The sequence below is a fragment of the Choloepus didactylus genome, chromosome 4 (assembly GCF_015220235.1).
Source record: "Choloepus didactylus isolate mChoDid1 chromosome 4, mChoDid1.pri, whole genome shotgun sequence".
Taxonomy (NCBI): Eukaryota; Metazoa; Chordata; class Mammalia; order Pilosa; family Megalonychidae; genus Choloepus; species Choloepus didactylus.
The window spans coordinates 71,222,572-71,235,444 of NC_051310.1; the positions used below are offsets into that span (position 1 = coordinate 71,222,572).

Consider the following 12,873-nt stretch of genomic DNA (forward strand, 5'->3'; position numbering starts at 1 on the left):
CAGTTGAAAATGAATCACTCACCTCCCATTATGGAGAGGTCATCCTTCCACAGCTCTTCCTTCTGAAAAACACATGTGGAAAGACAACTGTTGGGGATTTACCACATAGCTAGGTAAAACTGAACATGGAAGGCAAGCTTAAGCAGCAAAATGGATGGCTTTGATGGAAATATACAGGTAGGCTGCAGAAAATCAAAATGGCCACAATGTTTCCATGTCTCAATCCCCATCCCTGCACTAGAATTAAAATGAAGAATTTCAACTTCCTGCACCCCTGTCATCTTGAAGGTCTAGGGTTCAGCATAATCCAATTAAGCATGAATTTTATGTCATCACCTGTCTTCAACAAGATAAGTTCTCATCATTGACCAAAGCTGGGTGACTCTCCAGTTATGAAGTATCTTCACCATAGCAAATGCTTGATGGAGGACCCATCCTGAAAGCCTTGGGTGACATCGCATTGGAGTTCACCTAACTTATTTAGTACATAAAAAAGATTATACAATTGCCACAGGTAAGATATCTGATGTTGCATTTCACAGGCTCCCCATCTAGCACAGTATGGATAAGACTGATATTAAAGGTGGAATAAAGCTCTCCAGTTGGAGAGGATCTGGTCAACCAAAATGTCATGGACCTCATTCACAATTTTGTAAAGAGACCCATTAATAGGATTGACCCCATGGATCAGGAAACACCTAGTTGAGGACATGACAAGATTCTGGCTTTAAAATACGTGCATAGAGTTTTAACACAAAACCAGGCTATCCAAGAGTGTTTTGAATTGATTAGCACAAATGCAAGGCAATTGGAATATTGGCATTGGGAATGCATCTGATATCTCATATTAAGGATTTTCTGAAAGTGCCAAAATCTCGACCTATACCACAAATGATATTTGGTATATATCTCATACCTTGTTCCTGAAACTCAGCCTAGCTATTGACAGGAATATCACAAAAGCACTGGATCCACCCCAATTTGGAAATGTGAGCCTTCCCCAGGCTACAGGAATTCTCCAAGGCCACAGGGAATGGACCATAAGTGATAACTCGGTAAAACTGTTCATCTCTTCAGATACCAAAACTTGGTTGGGAGAGATGGTAACACTCCAACTGGATATGTCTCAGTGTAATTTTCATATAACGTCAGAGTAAGCAATGTTTTTCATGAAGATTCCTAGAGCACTCCCGAGAAGTTATGAGAGATAAAGCCAAAGCGGGAATGAAGTAGTGGAAACACTTGAATCAGAGAGTTCTCATTGATATTTGAATAATGGAGGTCATAAGTAGTTCACTGCAGTTTCCCTAAGAAGATGAGAAAGAAACGTCATCATCATTGAATGTAGCACATTTGCTGCCCATTTCATTAGCTGTGTTTGTAATGCCCCGGGTCACAGAGAACTAGATTTGAATACCAGATTCCCTCACGTATATTACAGTGTCTCTCCAGATGGAAATATTCAATGACCTACAAATACCATCAAGTCAGTTCAAGTGTCTAATGAATTTCGAAGAAATTGGCCATCAGCCATGAACTACTAATTGGGTGTATCCTCATGGACATAAAAATGTGTGCCCAAAGCCCCTCAAAAAAAACTCTTATCTAGTCCTCAAGAAGTTGAGGTTCCCCAAGAGGAAGTCCTCCACTATACAGACTTAATTCAGGACAAACCTACGATCATGACTTCATGTTATGGAATCAAGTCACAGCTGGAGCCTGAGGTTGTAGGATTCACTAGATCTCAGTCAAATGGAAAAAGGTCAGTCAAAATATTTCACTCACCTCACATTAATGGCCTGTTCGTTCTTCCACGGCACTTCCCTATGAAAGACACCAGTCAAAAATCTGCAATAAATTGAGCAAACACCTGTACCACACCACTAGGAAACATAGGCTTCAACTACAGAAATGCCTGACTTCCATAAAAATGGTGGCGGTATCCAAGGGAAACACAAGTTTGCCACAGTCTTTCCCTTATTCTGCTATCACAAACACAATGCGTGCCCAAGAAGCAAAATGAAGGACACTTCATTCTTACACCCAGGTCATCTCCTAGGACAGGGCCTCAGCGTAATCCTATTGAGCATGATTTTTATGTCATCATCTGTCTTCAACAAGATCAGTTCTCATCATCGACCCAAGCCAGGCCTCTCTCCACTCAAACATTCCCATTGATCTCCAAATGCTTACCAGGGATTCCATCCTGCAAGCCTGGGCATCCATTGTACTGGAGTTCCACTACTTCATTGCATTATCATGGGGTGATACAAGCACCTCCAGGATGGGTATCTTCAGTTACATTACCACAGGGTCCTCATCTAGGAGAACATGGGTCAGATAATGGTAAAACTTTGAACAGTGCTCTAATGGGTGTTCTGCTCCTAAAGCATGTACCACTCTCATCACTCTCCTAAGCAGACATATGAATAGGCTTCAGAAAATTGGTCAGTGAAGCCAAAGGGGAGAACAGGACAGGATCTATATTTGGAGTGTGTATCACTCTGGTTTATAAAACATCAGGCCACCTCTTGATATCCTTCACCTCTATTCACAAGGGTCAGACAACAGTAATCTTGACAGTGAGTTTCTACAGTACTCTCATAATACTTTGCTCATCATTCCTCCTCCAGACTTACTAATCCAATATGTTTACATGTAATTTTGGTGCACATTTCCTGTACCATGGCCAAAGGAATTGCAAGATTGACAGAAAAGCAAAGCACATGCCCATATTTTCAGTGTCCATAACGCACCATAAGTTACCTAAACCTGTCAGTTAGTATCATGAGGCAGGGTTCAGTATTATTTTCCATCATATCAGATGCAAAATGATGCTCAGGAGAAAAGAAAACCCTGGATACTGAAATATCTTAATGCAGTGTCATCCAATTTCAGGAAAAAGACCTTGTTCTCCTGAAACAACAAAAAAGTGTGACACCAATTTTGAGAAGGGAAAGCCCTATTGGGACACGTTCAGCATGAACACTTCCATCAGTGTTTCTCTGTCAAATTTGATGACCAACTGGCATAAGTCTTGCAGTGCTCTTCCTATAAGGGAAAGGGACACAATGATGATGGTACCTGTTGGATGAACTTCTGCTACCACACTCTTCCTCCATACATACCAATAGCATATTACAAGCAGAAAGACATAGGTGATCCTGGCTTTCCACTCCTATAGACAACTGTCTCACCAGATGGAAATGAGCATTGTTGCCAAGCACCAGAAATTGCTGTAACTATGTGATGAATAGCGACTACATTGGGATTCACCAAAGTATTGATATGGAGGAATATTTCCTTGGCCTAAAAAGAGTTGCTAATACCACCTGCATTCCCAAGTCTAAAATGCTTATAAATGGATCAAGTGTTCCTCAGGATGCACTCTTCAAGAATTCAAAATCGCATTGTGAGCAAACTCTGTCCCTGCCATTCTCTTTATACAAACACTGAAGTAGGGTCCTCCTATGTAGTGCTCATGGCTAAAAATCCCATTTACAACAGGTCAGTTGAAAATAAGTCATCCACTTACCATTATGGAGAGGTTATCCTTCCACAGTTCTTCCCAAAGACTCAGGAAGAAAGACAAATGTTGGGGATTGAGTGCAGATTTTACCATCCGGCTAGGAAAAATCGAACACAGAAGGCAGTGTGTAAGTTGCAAAATGGATGACTTTGGTAGAAATATACAGGTAGGCCACAGAAAATCCAATTTGCCACAATGTTTCCCATGTCTCAATACCCATCCCTGAACTAGAATGAAAATGAAGCATCTTGAATTCCTTACCCCTTTCATGTTAAAGGTTAGGTCCTCGGCATAATCCTATTGAACATGATTCTTCTGTCATCATCTGTCTTCAACAAAATCAGTTCTCATCATTACTCAAGCCAGAATTCTCTCCAGTCATACAAGTACTTTACCACTGGCAATGCTTACTGGAGGCCCCTTCCTGAAAGCCTTGGCTGGCATTGCACTGGAGTTATTTTAATTCTTTGCAGTACATACAAACCAGTCCTACAGTTGCCACAGGTCATATGTCTGGAGTTGCATTCCACAGGCTCCCCTTCTAGGACAGTATGGGTAAGACCATGGTTAAAGATGGAACAAAGGTCTCTAGTGGGAGCTGCTCCTGCCTTCCAAAATGTCATGAACCACTTTTGCGCTTCTTGAAAAGACCCCCATTAATTGAGCCAATGGACCAGGAAACAGGAAGTTGAGAACATGACAAGTTTTTGTCTTTACACTAGGTACATAGAGTTTTCATATAACACCAGGCTATCCCATGGTCTTTCCAGATGATTAGCACAAAGGTGAGGCAAGTGCAATACTGGCATTGGAAATGCATCTGAAATATCGTATTAGGGATATTGCCAAACTGCCAAAACCTGGACTAATACCCAAATATCATTCAGTTCATATATCCTGCCTTGTCCCTGAAACCCAGCCAAGGTATTGATAGGAATTTCAGAGAAGCACTTGATCTGCCCCCCGTTTGGAAATGTGAACCTTCAACAGGCTGCAGAAATTCTCTGAGGTAAAAGGGAATGAACGATAAGTGAGTGCTCAACAAAATTTTTCATCTCTTCAGACATCAAATTTTGGTCAGGAGAGATGGTAACCCATAAGTGGATACATCTCAGTGTAATTTTCATATCATATAAAAGAAAACAATGTTTCTCATGAAGTTGCCCAGAACACACCCAACAACTGATGAGAAATATACCCAAAGTCAGAGTAAAGCAGCAGGAATATTGGAATCAGGGAGTTCTCATTTATATTTTAACAGTGGAGGTTATACATAGTCCACCACTCGTTCCCTAAGAAGATGAGAAAAAACATCATCAATGTTGGATGCTGCACCTTTGCTACCCATATCCTCAGCCATGTGTGTAATGCCCCGTGTCACAGAGAACTAGATTCAGAACACTGGTGTTCTCTCACATATATTGCAATGTCTCCCCAGATGGAAATATTCATAGGCCCACAAAGACCATCAAGTCAGTTCAAATGTCTAATTAATTTGGAAGAAATTCATCATCAGCCATGAATTGCTATTTCAGTGTGTCACCATGGACAAAAAATCCTGTGTCCAAAGCCCCTCAACACACAATCTTATCTTGTCCCCAGGAAGCTGAGGTTCCCCAAGAGGAAGTCTGCAATCATATAAACTCACATTCAGAACGCACCCCAATCATGACTTCATGTTATGGAATCAAGTCATGGCAGGGGACAGAGGTTGTAGGATTCACTAGATCTCAGTCAAATGGAAAAAGGTCAGTCAAAATATTTCACTCACCTCACTTTATTGGCCTGCACCTCCTTCCATGGCACTTCCCTCTGAAAGACACCAGTAACAAATCTGCAATAAATTGAGCAAACACCTGTACCACACCACTAGGAAACATAGGAGAATGAGGGCAGGCTTCAACTACGGAAATGCCTGACTTCCATAAAAATGTCCCGGTATGCAAGAGAATCACAAGTTTGCCACAGTCTTTCCCTTATTCTGCTATCACAAACACAATGAGTGCCCAAGAAGCAAAATCAAGGACACTTCATTCCTACACCCGGGTCATCTCCTAGAACAGGGCCTCAGAGTAATCCTATTGAGCATGATTTTTATGTCATCATCTGTCTTCAACAAGATCAGTTCTCATCATCGACCCAAGCCAGGCCCCTCTCCACTCAGACATTCCCACTGATCTCCAAATGCTTACCAGGTACTCCTTCCTGCAAGCCTAGGTTTCCATGGTACTGGAGTTCTACTACTTCCTTACATTATCATGGAGTGATACAATCGCCTCCAGGATGGTTGTCTTCAGTTGCATTACCACAGGGTCCTCATCTAGGAGAACATGGGCCAGATATTGGTTAAACTTTGCACAGTGCTCTAATTGGTGTTCTGCTCCTAAAGCATGCACCACTGTGGTCACTCTCCTAAGGGGATACATGAACAGGCTTCAGAACATTGGTCAGTGAAGCCAAAGGGGAGAACAGGACAAGACCTGTATTTAGAGTGTGTATCTCTCTGGTTCAGAAAACCTCAGGCCACCCCTTGATATCCTTCACTTATATTCACAAGGGTCAGACAACAGTAATGGTGACAGTGGTTGCTACAGTACTCTTATAATAGAGATTTTATGCATCATTCCTCCTCTGGACTTACTAATCCAATTAGGTTGCATGGAATTTTGGTGCACCTTCCCTGAACCATGGCCCAGGAAAATAAAAGATTGACAGAGAAGCAAAGCACATGCCGTATTTGAAGTGTCCATAATGCACCACAAAGTTACCCAGACCTGTCAGTTAGTACCATGAGGCAGGATTCAGTAATAGTTTCTGTCACATCGGATGCAAAATGATGCTCAGAAGAAAAGAAAACCCTGCATACCAAAATATCTTAATGTGGTATCCCTGCAATTTCAGGAAAAAGAGCTTGTTCTCCTGAAACAAGACTGTGACACTGATTTTGAGAAGGAAAAGCCCTATTGGGACACATTTAGCATGAACACTTCCATCAGTGTTTCTCTGTTAAATCTGATGACCAACTGGCATGTCTTTTTTTTTATTTATCTTTTATTAGACAATTTGTAGGTTATAGAAAAATAATGCAGAAGATAGAGTTCCCAAATACTCCTCCTCACTTACACAGTTTTCCCTATTATTAACACTTTGCATTAGTATGTTACTTTTGTTAAAACTGATGAAACAGTATCATTATAATTATGCTATTAACCATAGTCCACAGTTTACATTAGGGTTCACATTTGTATTATACAGATTTTTTAAATTTTTATTCTTGTAGGATATATTCAACCTAAAATTTCCTCTTTTAACCACATTCAAATATATATTCCAGTGGTGTTAATTACAGTCACACTGTTTTGCTACCAATTCTGTCCTCCATTACCAAAACTATTCCATCACCTAAGCAGAAACTCTGTAGCAATTAAGCATTAAATCCCCATTTCCTATCCCTGCCCTTGTATTCTAGTTTTTAAGTCTGAATTTGTTTATTTGAATTATTGCTTATCAGTAAGATCCCATATTTTTGCGTCTGGCTTATTTCACTCAAGCATCATCCATGTTCTGACATATGTCAGAATTTCATTCTTTCTTATGCCTGAACAACATTCCATTGTATTTATACTAAATTTTGTTTACCCATTCATCTGTTTATGGACATTTGAGTGGTTTCCATCTTTTGGCAGTGGTGAATAATGCCTCTATAAGCATCAGTGTGCAAATATCTGTTTGAGTCCCTGCTTTCAGTTCTTTTGGGTACATTCCTAAAAGTGGGATTGCCGAGTCCTATGGTATTTCTATACTTAACTTACTGAGGAACTACCAAACAGTCTTCTACAGCAGCTGTACCATTTATAGTCCTGCCAACAGTGAATGAGAGTCTCTATTTCTCCACTCTCTCCCACACTTATTTTCTGGTTTTGTTTTTTTTTTTTAGTAGTAGCCATTGTAGTGGGTGTGAAATGGTACCTCACTGTGGTTCTGATTTGCATTTCTGTAATGGCTAATGATGCTGAGCATCTTTTCCTGTGCTTACTGGCTGTTTACAAATTTTCTTCGGAAAAATGTCTATTTAAGTCTTTTCTCCATTTTTAAATCGGATTGTTTTTCTTTTTATTGCTGAGTTGTAAGCATTCTTTATATATTCTGGATATTAAGTCTTTATCAGATATGTAGTTTCCAAATATTTTCTTCCAGTCAGTAGGTTCTCCTTTCACTTTCATGGTGAAGTCCTTTATTGCACAAAAGATTTTAATTTTGGTGAAGACCATTTATATACTTTTTGTTGTTGCTTATACTTTCAGTGTGAAGTCTAAGAAACCACTGCTTAACACATGGACCTGAAGACACTACCCTATGTTTACTTCTAGGAGTTTAAAAGCATTGGTTCTTAGGTTTTTGATCCATTTTGAGTTAATTATTGTTTATGGCAAGCAGTATGCTTCCACCTTCATTCTTTTGCATATAGATATCCAGTATTCCCAGCACCATTTGAAGAGACTATTTTTTACCCATTGAGTAGACATGGCCCTCTTGTCAAACATCAGCTGAGGATTTACTTCTGAATTCTCAATTCGATTCCATTGGTCTATATGTCTGTCCTTGTGCTAATAACATGCTGTTTTGATTACTGTAGCTTTGCAATAAGTTTTAAAGTAGGGTAGGGTGAGTCCTCCAACTCCATTCTCCTGTTTAAGAGGGTTTTGGGCTATTTGGGGCCCCTTACCTTCCATATAAATTTGATAATTGGCTTTTCCAATTCTGCAAAGAAAGTTGTTGGAAGTTTGACTGAGATTGTGTTGATTCCGTAAATCACCTTAAGTAGAATTGACATCTTAACAATATTGAGTCTTCCAATCCATGAACACAGAATGTCCTATAATTTATTTAGGTCTTTTTAAATTTTGTTATCAATGTTTTGTAGGGAAACTCACATTGAGCAATGTGAAAATTTGATGAAAAATGGTGGAGATGAATGTTTGCTGTTGATCAGGAAGGCACCTTTGCACAATAGGTGACACTGATTCTAGCCCTGGACGATGTGTAGGGCTTACAGGAAATTCCAGCAAGGAAAAGAGGATGAGTAACTAATAAAAAGTCATGGTGTACTACATTCCATGGATTCCAAGCAGACCAGTTTGGCCAGACCCTGGAGAAAGTAGTGTAGCCAACAAAACCCCCACAACCTCCTCCTCAGAGCTGGCATCCTGCGGGCCTGACATAGGTCTTGCAATGCTCTTCCCATAAGGGAAAGGGACATAACAATCATGGTACCTGTTGGATGAACTTCTGCTATCACTTTCTCCCTCCATATATACCATGCAATATTTCACGCAGAAGGACATAGGTGATCCGGGCTTTCCAGTCCTATAGAAAACTCTCTCACCAGCTGAAAATGATCATTGTTGCCAAGCACAAGTAGTCAACATAACTACATGATGAATGGAGACTACATTGGGCTTCACCAAAGTATTCATATGGAGGAATATTTCCTTGGGCCCAAAAAGAGCTGAGAATACTTCCTACAATCCCGAGCATAAAAAGTTCATGAATGGATCAAGTATTCCTCAAGATGGACTCCTCAAGAAATCAAACTCACATTATGAGCAAACTCTGTCCCTGCCATTCTTGTTATTCAAACACTTGAAGTAGGGTCCTCATGTGTAGGTTCATGGCTAAAAGTCCCATTTGCAACAGGTGAGTCAAAAATTAGTCACTTACCTCCTGTTATGGAGAGGTCGTCCTTGCATAGTTCTTCCCTCTGAAACTCTGAAAGACTCAGGTGGAAAGACGAATGTTGGGGATTGAGCACAGATTTTACAATTCAGCTAGGAAAAACTGAACACAGAAAGCAGTGTGTAAGTAGCAAAATGGATGGCTTTGGTAGAAATATACAGGGAGGCCACAGAAAATCCACTTTGCCATAATGTCTCCTGTGTCTCAATCCCATCCTTGCACTAGAATGAAAACGAAGGATCTAAAATTCCTGTACCCCTTTCATCTTGAAGTTCAGGGCTTCAGCAAAATCCTATTGAGTATGATTTTTATGTCATCAGCTGTTTTCAACAAGATCAGTACTCTTCATTGACCAAGTCAGAATTCTCTCCAGTTAAACAAGTACTTTACAACTGTGAATGCTTCCCAGAGGCCACTTCCTGAAAACCTTAGCTGACATTGCAATGGAGTTATTTTAAGTCATTGCAGTATTTACAAAGAGACTCTACAGTTGCCACAGATCAGGTTTCTGCTGTTGCATTCCACAGGTTCCCTACTAGGACTTGGATAAGACCAGGGTTAATGATGGAAAAAGCTCTCCAGTGGGAGCAGCTCCTGCCTTCCAAAATGTCATGGACCACCTTTGCCTTTCTTAAAAAGAAACCCATTAATAGGATATGCCCATGGACCAGGAAATAGGAGGTTGAGAACACAATGAGTTTTTGTCTTTACACTAGGATGTAGAATTTTCATGTAACACCAGGCTATCCCATGGTCTTTCCAGCTGATTAGCACAAAGGAGAGCAGGTAGAATACTGGCATTGGAAATGCATCTGAAATCTCATATTAGGGATTTTGCCAAACTGTCAAAATATGGACCAATACACCAAATGTCATTCAGTTCATATCTCATACCTTTTCCCTGAAACCCAGCAGAGGTAGTGACAGAAATTACAGAGAAGCACTTGATCTGACCCCATTTGGAAATATGAGGCTTCCATAGGCTACAGGAATTCTCAAGGACACAGGGAATGAACAATAAGTGAGCACTTGATAAAATTGTTCATCTCTTCAGACACCAAAATTGGTCAGGAAAGATGGTAACCCTGTAAGTGGATACATCTCACTATAATTCTCATATAACAACAGAGAAAGAAATGTTTCTCATGAAGATGCCCAGAACACTCCCAACAAATTATGAGAGCTAAAGGCAAAGTCAGAGTGAAGCAGTGGGAATATTTGAATTGGAAAGTTCTCATTGATACTTGAATAGTGGAGGTTATAAGTAGTCCACTACACTTTCCCTAAGAAGATGAGAAATAAATGACAGCAATGTTGGAGGTAGCAGCTTAGCTACCTGTTTTTCAGCCAAGTATGTAATGCCCAGCTTCACAGAATTAGATTCGGAACACTAGCATTCTCTTTTGTATATTATACTGTATCCCTGGAAGGAAATATTCATTGACCCACAAAGACCCTCAAGTCTGTTTAATATCTAATGAATTGAGAAAAAAAAATGGCCATCCATCATGAATTGTTACTTAGGTGTATCCCCACAAACAAAAAATGTGTGCCCAAAGCCCCACCAAACATAACCATATCTAGTCCCCAGGAAGTTGATGTTCCCCAAGAGGAAGTCCTCAATTATACAAACTCACCTTCAGGACAAACCTCAGATCATGACTTCATGTTATGGAATCAAGTCATGGCAGGGGTCTGAGGTTGTAGGATTCACTAGCTCTCAGTCAAATGGTAAAACATCAGTCAAAATATTTCATTCACCTCACATTAATGGCCTGCTCCTCCTTCCATGGCACTTCCTTCCGAAAGCCACCAGTCAGAAGTCTGCAATGAATTCAGCAAAACCCAATGAGTGGCCAAGAAGTAAAATGAAGGACACTTCACTTCTATACCTGGGTCAGCAACTAGGGCACGGCCTCAGAGTAATCCTATTGAGCATGATTTTTATGTCATCATCTGTCTTCAACAAGATCAGTTCTCATCATCGACCTAGGCCAGGCCTCTCTCCACTCATACATTCCCATTGATCTCCAAATGCTTACCAGGGATTCCATCCTGAAAGCCTGGGCATCCATGGTACTATTTCCTTGCATTATCATGGGGTGATACAATCTCCTCTGGGATGGGTGTCTTCAGTTGCATTACCACAGGGTCCTCATCTAGGAGAACATGGGTCAGACATTGGTTAAACTTTGAACAGTTCTCTAATGGGTGTTCTGTTCCTAAAGAATGCACCAGTGTGGTCACTCTCCTAAGAGGACACATGAGTATGCTTCAAATCATTGGTCAGTGAAGCCAAAGGGGATGAAAGGACAGGATCTGTATTTAGAATGTGTATCGCTCTGGTTCATAAAACCTCGGGCCACTCCTTGATATCCTTCACTTATATTCACAAGGGTCAGACAACAGTTATGGTGACAGTGGGTTGCTACAGTACTCTTGTAGTAGAGACTCTGCACATCATTCCTCCTCTAGACTTACTAATCCAATTAGGTTGCATGGAATTTGGTGCACATATCCTGAACCATGGCCCAAGAAAATACAAGACTGACAGAAGCAAAGCACGTGCCGTATTTTGAGTGTCCATAACGCACCACCATTTACCCAGAGCAGTCAGTTCATACCATGAGGTTGTGGTCAGTAATATTTTCCAAGACATTGGATGCAAAATGATGCTCAGGAGAGAAGGTAACCCTAGGTACTGAAATATCTTAATGCGGTGTCCCTCTAATTTCAGGAAAAAGTTTGTGCTCCAGAAACAACAAAACCGTGTGACATCAATTTTGTGAAGGGAATGTCCTATTGGGACACATTTTGCATGAACATTTCTATTAGTGTTTCTCTGTTAAATTTGATGACCAACTGGTATAAGCCATGCAGTGCTCTTCCCATAAGGGGAAGAGACACAATGATCACAGTACCTGTTGGATGTACTTCTGCTGTCACTCTCTTACTCCGTATCCACCATGTCATATTTCATGCATAATGACATAGGTGATCCTGACTTTCCAGTCATATAGGCAAGCATCTCACCAGCTGGAAATGAGCCATATAGGCGAGCACCAGAAGGCAATCTGTGTATGTGATGAATGGCAAATACGCTGGGCTTCAACAAAGCATTAATATGGAGGAATATTACCTTGGGTCTAAAAAGATCTTGGAATACCTCCAACAATCGCAAGCATAAAAAGTTTATAAATGGATCAAGTGTTCTTCAAGATGGTCTCCTCCAGAATACAAACTCACATGCAGAGCAAACTCTGTTCTTCCATTCTTATTCAAACACTGAAGCAGGGTTGTCCTGTGTAGGTTCATGGCTGACAATCCCATTTGCAACACGTCAGTCAAAAATAAGTCACTCACCTCCCATTATGGGGAGGTCATCCTTCCACAGTTTTCCCTCTAACAACTGTGGAATGACAACTGTTAGGGCTTGAGCAGAGATTTTACCATCTGGCTGTGAGAAATTGAAGATAGAAGGCAGTATGTAAGTAGCAAAAAGGTTGCCTTTGGTAGAAGTACGCAGGTAGGCTACAGAAAATCCAATCTCTCACAGTGTTTCCCATGTCTCAATCCACACCCCTGCACTAGAATAAAGAGGAAGGATC

At 40.6% G+C, this 12,873-nt stretch overlaps 1 long non-coding RNA gene, 5 other non-coding genes and 1 pseudogene across 6 annotated transcripts in view; all 7 read right to left on the bottom strand.

Annotated features, from left to right (window-relative positions):
* LOC119531511 overlaps positions 1-12,873 on the bottom strand; it is a 60,241-nt gene that overhangs the window by 8,509 nt on the left and 38,859 nt on the right. The window contains exons 30-39 of the long non-coding RNA XR_005216321.1: positions 11,308-11,424; positions 10,903-11,089; positions 9,251-9,367; positions 5,722-5,849; positions 5,301-5,341; positions 3,791-4,070; positions 3,536-3,626; positions 2,194-2,321; positions 1,786-1,824; positions 23-62 (exon numbers count right to left, since the gene is read on the bottom strand). This is a non-coding gene — a long non-coding RNA (uncharacterized LOC119531511). The remainder of the gene's footprint in view (positions 1-22; positions 63-1,785; positions 1,825-2,193; positions 2,322-3,535; positions 3,627-3,790; positions 4,071-5,300; positions 5,342-5,721; positions 5,850-9,250; positions 9,368-10,902; positions 11,090-11,307; positions 11,425-12,873) is intronic.
* Positions 293-371, bottom strand: LOC119533605. Its single transcript, XR_005216728.1, has one exon. It is a non-coding gene; the product is annotated as a small nucleolar RNA SNORD115 (small nucleolar RNA).
* LOC119533574 lies at positions 2,064-2,142 on the bottom strand. The gene has a single exon (XR_005216698.1). It is a non-coding gene; the product is annotated as a small nucleolar RNA SNORD115 (small nucleolar RNA).
* LOC119533616 lies at positions 3,811-3,893 on the bottom strand (annotated as a pseudogene).
* LOC119533590 lies at positions 5,592-5,670 on the bottom strand. The gene has a single exon (XR_005216713.1). It is a non-coding gene; the product is annotated as a small nucleolar RNA SNORD115 (small nucleolar RNA).
* On the bottom strand, positions 9,542-9,620 carry LOC119533611. The gene has a single exon (XR_005216734.1). It is a non-coding gene; the product is annotated as a small nucleolar RNA SNORD115 (small nucleolar RNA).
* On the bottom strand, positions 11,178-11,256 carry LOC119533596. Its single transcript, XR_005216719.1, has one exon. It is a non-coding gene; the product is annotated as a small nucleolar RNA SNORD115 (small nucleolar RNA).